Source organism: Doryrhamphus excisus, chromosome 3 (assembly GCF_030265055.1).
Source record: "Doryrhamphus excisus isolate RoL2022-K1 chromosome 3, RoL_Dexc_1.0, whole genome shotgun sequence".
Lineage (NCBI taxonomy): Eukaryota > Metazoa > Chordata > Actinopteri > Syngnathiformes > Syngnathidae > Doryrhamphus > Doryrhamphus excisus.
In genome coordinates, this window is record NC_080468.1 from 795032 (window position 1) to 802500 (window position 7469).

The following is a 7469-nucleotide window of genomic DNA, read 5'->3' on the forward strand; positions in this document are numbered from 1 at the left end:
GGTCCAGTATGTTGTCATCTTGGGTTGGAATGTCCCCATGCTGGTAACGGGTGGGGAATACAGTCCGTTGATGAGAATAAGCGGTGCAGAAAATGGATGGATTTCATTGGTTGAAGTCTCCAGCTACCATAAAATTGTTCATGGTCCACAAGCCTCTGTTTTGAATTCCCCTTTGGCCAATTGACACCACATCAAAGATGGCGGCGCGCACAGACGCAGCGGCTCACGGCTCTCCCTTTCAGTGCTTTTTTGCTTATTTTATGTGTGTTTGTCTATGGACTCTATCCACGTATACATCGGCATTACACCACTACACCCGACAGGACCTTGTGGACATCGGCTACCAACACAAACTGGCAGTTTGCAGAGACTTTCATCATCGACACAACATCCCAGACGAACTAGCGAGACCACCGGGCGCTCCGTGGATTGTTGTCGGGTCTGGAAAGAGGCGCAGGCGGCGTCGGGAGCGCAAGCAGAAGCGGGGTCGCAGGTCCGGCCTACTGCTACGGCTACGAAACAACCCACATAAGCCACCCCTGCCCAGCCTGTACCTCACCAACGCCAGATCCATTACCCACAAAAAGGACGACCTGGAGTTACAGCTCGAGGGAAAACGCTATATTCGTGACTGTTGTGTTCTAATCATCACGGAGACCTGGCTCAAACCGACGATCCCCGATGCTAGCGTGCAGCTAGCCGGCCGCTCTCTACACCGCTGGGATCGAACAGAGAACTCCGGTAAGAGCAGAGGTGGGGGGGTCTGTATTTACGTGCATGAGGATTGGTGCAACAACAGCAAGATCATAGAGACTCACTGCTCCCCTGACATTGAGTACATGTCCGTAAGATGCCGGCCGTATTTTCTCCCGAGGGAGCTAACTGTTGTGATCGTCACCGCTGTTTACATCCCACCGGATGCTATCGCTAGCACGGCACTCTCTCTCCTGTTGAACGTCATCAATGAACATCAGCGGGCCCACCCTGATGGCGTTCATATTATAGCCGGGGACTTTAATAAGGCCAATTTAAAGACTGTACTCCCGAAGTTTCATCAGCATGTCAAGTGTCCAACGCGAGGAGCAAACACTCTTGATCATGTTTGCTCAAACATAAAGCACGGCTACAGAGCAACACCACTCCCCCACCTCAGACAGTCAGACCATCTCTCCCTGCTGCTCACTCCTGCATACACCCCCCTCAGACGCAGATCCAGACCCACCAAAAAGATCATCACCACATTGCCAGAAAATGCACTCAGTGAACTTCAGGACTGCCTCCAACACACAGACTGGGACCTATTTCAACATCAGGACCTGGAAACATACACAGTGACAGTACTAGACTATATCAAGTTTTGTATGGGAACTGTGTCTGTGGACAAAGTCATCCGGATTCTTCCAAACCAGAAACCCTGGATGACCAGCCAGGTCCGCTCCCTCCCCAAAGCCCGCGACTCTGCCTTCACGTCAGGCGACAGAGCTCTGTACAGTACGGCTCGAGCTGACCTGAGAAGAGGAATAAAAACAGCCAAAGCGGACTACAACAGGAGCATAGAGTCCCACCGCTCCAGCAATAGACCACGAGAGGTGTGGCAGGGACTGCAGAGCATCACTAACTTCAGAGGACGTGATGTGATGTCAGGAGACCTGAGCGTGTCTCTGGCAGAGGAACTCAACAGTTTCTTTGCCCGCTTTGAAACACCACAGCCACACTCATCTTCTCCAGGCCTGCCCCCAGCCCCTCCCGGCCCCACAACGACCCCCCCCCCCCCCCCCCCCCCATTAACTGTAGGAGAGCATGACGTGACTTTCGCCCTGTTGCCCTCACATCCATAATCATGAAGTGCTTTGAGAGACTGGTCCTCCAGCACATAAAAGGCTGTCTCCTCCCCCCCACTTGACCCCCACCAGTTTGCATACCGGGCGAACAGATCCACAGAGGACGCCATCGCCATAGCCCTGCACGCGGTGCTGAACCACCTGGAACAACAGCACAGCTATGCCAGGATGTATATATATATATATATATATGATTTTTTTTAATAATAATTTTTAAAAAACACAGATCTGTGATGTACTGTTGTAAGTTCTATAATAAAAAAATAAAAAAACGTCCAATCTCAGACGCTAAGCAGGGGCCGGCCTGGTTAGTACTTGGATGGGAGACCGCCTGGGAATACCAGGTGCTGTAAGCTTTTTATGGTTTCTGCTGTTGCCTGACAGCAGAGGGCGCTGTTTGACACTTTTTGCTGGAGTCTAGTTTGGCCTGCGTCGCCTTCAAATAGGATCTTTTCAGTTGACCTGGTAGCTTATGGCCATGCTACCCTGAAAACGCCCAATCTCGTCAGATCTCGGAAGCTAAGCAGGGGCGTGGTTAGTACTTGTATGGGAGACCACCTGGGAATACCCTAACCCTATCTTGAAGGTTAGAATCACATGGACTGTGAATTTAGCCATGGCACCAATGACAACAAGGTAAATGAAATGTACCCCCTACTGGTGGCAGGTGGCAGCGATGACAGTGATGATGACTTGGACAACCATTATGGATATGCCTGACTTGTTTCTGACTTGTACTTTGACTCAGATGACGAGAACACTTCCGTTTAGATGTAAGCACATTTTCTGACAAAGATGACCTGCGAGGTAAAAACCGAGAGGACAGCCTAGGAGCGACTGCAAACAGATAAAAGCGTGATAAACAGGAGGGAAATGTTAGAATAAAATGTAGATACAGGTATTATTTTGTTAGTTATCACCCTTATATCCATTTGCTTAGACAATAGAAAGTGTTTGAATGTGCTGAAGAAGGAATGTTCCTGTGACCCTAATCAGAGACCCACAGCGACCCCCAGGTCCTGGAGGTGCCTGGATGCACCAACAGCGACCCTGCAGATGCTCATGTTAATCCTGCAAGAATGTGTCAAGATAAGAACTCATAAAACATTAAAAGTAATTGCTCTCACATACACACACTCACATAGACAAACAAATACAGCTCGTGCAACTGCCTTCTCCACAACCCCCCCCCCCTTAGAGTTGCACGACCATGGAGTAGGGACCCCGGAAAGAGAATAAAAAGAGGGGAGTGTGAACTGCATATTCAGAGTGGAGCGGCATGTCACTGGGTATGTGGTTTCACTCTCCTCGCTGCGAGCAACTTTGAATATTGTTGTCTGTCTCTTCTGTATTTCTGTATTTAAGTGTTTTTTACAAGTGTCACAGGAGTTTGAACCTGACACTGACCTGGCAGCTTACGGCCATACTACCCTGAAAACGCCCGATCTCGTCCGGAAGCTAAGCAGGGGCGGGCCTGGTTACTACTTGGATGGGAGACCGTCTGGGAATACCAGGTGCTGTAAGCCTAAAAAAAAAAAAAACCCCAATCTCGGAAACTAAACAGGGGCGGGCCTGGTTAGTACTTGGATGGGAGACCGCCTGGGAATACCAGGTGCTTTAAGCTTTTTATGGTTTCTGCTCTTGCCTGACAGCAGAGGGCGCTGTTTGACACTTTTTTCTGGAGTCTAGCCTGCATCGCCTTCAAATAGAATCTTTTCAGTTGACCTGGCACCTTACGGCCATACTACCCTGAAAAAAAACGGTGAGAGCAGTTGCAGAGTAGATCACAGAGAGATATTTTTTGAGTTATATTCAGTTTTTTCTTTTCTATTGAAAGTGGTTTTTTTTCTTAAAAATTCTCTTTTGTGAATGTCCTCCCCCACCCCCCAAATTTGTGGCTGGTGGGGGGAGGGGCACTTTTTGTTTTAAACAAGGAGCACAAGTCAAGCTGGTAGCCAGGGAGCCATCAGACAAGGCTGCTGCCTATCCTAGGCAATTAGCTGTGGCAGTGGAAGTCGTGGGTGAGGGGGCCATTGCACCACTGGACAAGGGAATTGTTCTAAACTGTGGAACCATGACAGGATGCAGAATTAAAGGAAGAAATAGATACGAAGTCACAATGAAGGATATGGAGGGTAAAAAGAAGCTCCTGGATGGTCTAAGAATCCAGAATTGCATGTTAATTGCCTCTGAACCATGCAGAGATGAACTGACTGTTTCTTTTTTAAGTCACCCGGTATATATTGTTGGAATTTGACCACCTGTTCTTAGGTCAGTGATTCCTGTGGGTGTCGTGTTGGAGGCAAGAGATGACAACGAACTTGTCAGTTATATGGTTTACTCTCAGACCAGTCAGATTACATATTATCCGCTCCGGGCTCATAAGTCTTTCCCTAACACCTGCAGAGACGTAGGCTTTACTTACAGGTCAGAACAAATGAGTACAGCTAACTGTCCCTGCCCAGCTTTTATTATGCTAAGAAATGTTGGTAGATCTCTGGCGCATCACAGGTGGCCCCCCTCCTCTCCTCGTTCGACGTCTTCTCACCAACGCAGGGCGGGCGGGGTGGAGTGGTGGAGCCAGCCGTTATCAACAGGCCGTGGCTGCCGACGTCATGCTCTCCCGTTCAATACTGAAGACAGTGAAATAATTAAGAAACTGGAGGACTGGGGAGTGACAGTTGTGTCACCAATAAAGAGGAGAAAGTGGCCAGGAATGGACATTTTGGATGGCACGCGCTTCTGCCGCGTCAAATGAAAGGGTCCGCTCACTCCCCTTCGCAACCAAATTCTCAACACTTGAAGGGGAAGAATATTTCAAGGTGATGCACGATAGGCAGGTCAAGGTGTGCAGGCTGTGTATTCAACCTGGGCACATCCTAAGAGAGTGCCCGGAATTCAAGTGCTTCAGCTGCGGTGCACAGGGCCACTACGCCAGGGAGTGCCGTCAATCAAGCGACCCAGCGGGAGATGAGGAGATGCCGGAAGCCAGAATCCAAGCAGAGGCGGTCAGCATGGAGGAGGAAGAGGGGCAAAGGCCTCAGAACGTCAGGATCACTGCAGCAGCAAGGATGGAAGACGAGGAACAGAGTCCGTGAGGGTTTGTGAGGACGGCGCAAACGAGACAGCAGAGCTGAAGCGCAAAAGGAGCGACGGGAATGAAGAGAGTGTGGAAGAGCTAACAGCAGGACGAGAAGACGAGACAACAGGAGAGGACACGGTCAACGAAAGTAAGAATGACATTGCTGACAAGAGGCATAATCATGGGGAGGAAAGAGGGAGGAGAGTGATTGATGGGTTCAAGGTGATTGAGGGAATTTGGGGAGAGGAAAGGGAGCTGGAAGTGTGTGGGGCAACAACGAGTAAAACTAGAGAGAGTCTCAAAGATGTATCGAGTGAGGGAGAAAAGGGTAACGAGGGAGGGGGAAGAGACGAAGGGAACATTACATCATTCCCAAGTGAGGAGTCGGATAAGGGGCAGGAGGGTTTGACAGTGCAAGAGGAGATCAAGGGGAGAACAGCTGATCGGAAGGAGACAAAGAAACTGATCAGATTAATGTAGAATTAAAAGTGGGGGGTGTCAGACTTTTCTCCTTCTCACTTGAAGTCAATGCTGACGCTTTCCTCATTCAATGGGAATGGACTAAGAAATAAAGAGAGACTGCTTTATGCAATGCAAATATGTAAAGAGGACATCGTCTGTCTGCAAGAGACTAACTGGGATGAGGGGGTTATAGATTATATAGAGAAAGAGTGGATTGGGGAAATATTTGTTAATAATGGAGAGAAGAATGCGAGGGGTGTGGCAATATTAGTTAGAAAGGGAGTGGTGGAAGATGTAAAGGAGTGTGGGAAGGATGGGAAGGGGAGGGTTTTAGGGATTGAGTTTCATTATGGTGGCAAAACATATCAGCTATGGAACATCTATGCACCGAAATATGAGAGGGAAAGGAAGGTTTTTTTTGGGAGTTTGAAGGATTTCATGGAAGGGAACTGTGTGATGGTCGGGGATTTCAATGTGTGGTGTGGGAGGTTGGATGTGTGCACAGGGATGAGGTTCAGGGATGACAGCTCAAGGGGGGTTCTACTGCAAAATATGAGAGCAAATGGAATGGTGGATGTATGGCGGGAACGAAACCCAGCAGGGAAGGTGTTCACAAGGAAAAAAGTGGTAGGGGGGGTGCTCAAACAAAGCAGAATAGATTTGGTTTGGGCAAAAGAAAACATCTTAAACAAGATAGGATCAATCAAATATAAGATGACTGCAATCAGCGATCATGCAATTGTGTGTTTGACTTTATCACAAGGGAGGGAGGGGAGGGGAGGGGAGGCTTACTGCACGACACTAAATATAAAAATCAAGTGGAGACATGCATTGCAATATGGATGAATGATAGTATGTATGAGGATAATGTTGGGGAATGGTGGGAAAGGGTCAAAAGAGCAATTAAAATATTGAGCATAAAATATGGGAGAGATAAGAGCAGGGAAGAGAAAGAAAGAGAAAGGAGGCTGAGGGATGAGCTGGACAAGGAGAATGAAAAAATAGACAATGGGGGAAGTGATCTAACGAAATACATAGCCCTAAAATATGAATTAGAGGATATAGAGGAGAGGAAGTGTAGAGGGGTGATGGTGAGAAGTAGAGCAAGATATGTGATTGAGGGAGAAAAATGTAGTGGATATTTTCTGGGCTTGGAAAAAACAAACCAGAAAAGGAGCTTCATAGGGGAGATAGAGGATGGGGAAGGGGGGATCATCACAGATGGATTTGGAATAGTGGAGAGGGTAGAGCAGTTTTATAGGGACCTATTTAAGGAGGAAAAGGTCAACAAAAGAGTCATGGAACAGCTTCTAGAAAAGGTGAGGGTCAAGGTCAGCGAGGGAGATAAATTAATAAGTGAAAGAGAAATAGACAGAAGAGAGATAGATAGAGAAATTAGCGAATTAAAAAGGAATAAAAGTCCAGGTTCGGATGGACTGATAGGAGAATTTTATATTGAGTTTAAAACCATACCAACTCCAGTACTATATAGATTATTTAAGTGGAGGGAGGAGACAGGGGAGATGCCAAATAGTATAAGAATGGGGGTTATAAGTATAGTATATAAAAAGGGTGGGAGGGGAAAACTATAGACCAATTAGTAGCCTGAATAATGATTATAAAATACTGGCAAAAGTAATCACAAACAGGTTGAAGAGATTCATAGGGAAAATTACAGGGAAAACACAATCTTACGGCATACCTGGGAGGGACATCACAGACACAATATGTAGTATTAAGGATGTAATTGATTATATGAAAAAAGGTGGTGGAGGGATTATCATGAGCATAGATTTAAATAAGGCTTTTGACAGGGTGAATCACGAATATTTATTTACATTACTTAAAAGAATAGGGTTTGGAGATAGGCTGGTAGGCTGGATAAAAAGAATGTATAAATATGCAGTAAGCGTTATAAAAGTTAACGGCGTTCTAACAGGGTTAACAAGATTAGAAAGGTCTGTCAGACAGGGCTGCCCGATGTCGGCCTTATTATACTCTCTATCAGCCGAACCGCTGGCATGGCTATTGCAAGGGAACAATAATATTAGAGGGATAAATATACCAGGAGGACAGAGGAGCTT

At 47.1% G+C, this 7469-nt stretch overlaps 1 pseudogene; it reads left to right on the forward strand.

Moving 5' to 3' along the window:
- The first annotated feature begins 3254 nt into the window (after positions 1-3254).
- On the forward strand, positions 3255-3367 carry LOC131126752 (5S ribosomal RNA; annotated as a pseudogene).
- Positions 3368-7469: the final 4102 nt, after the last annotated feature.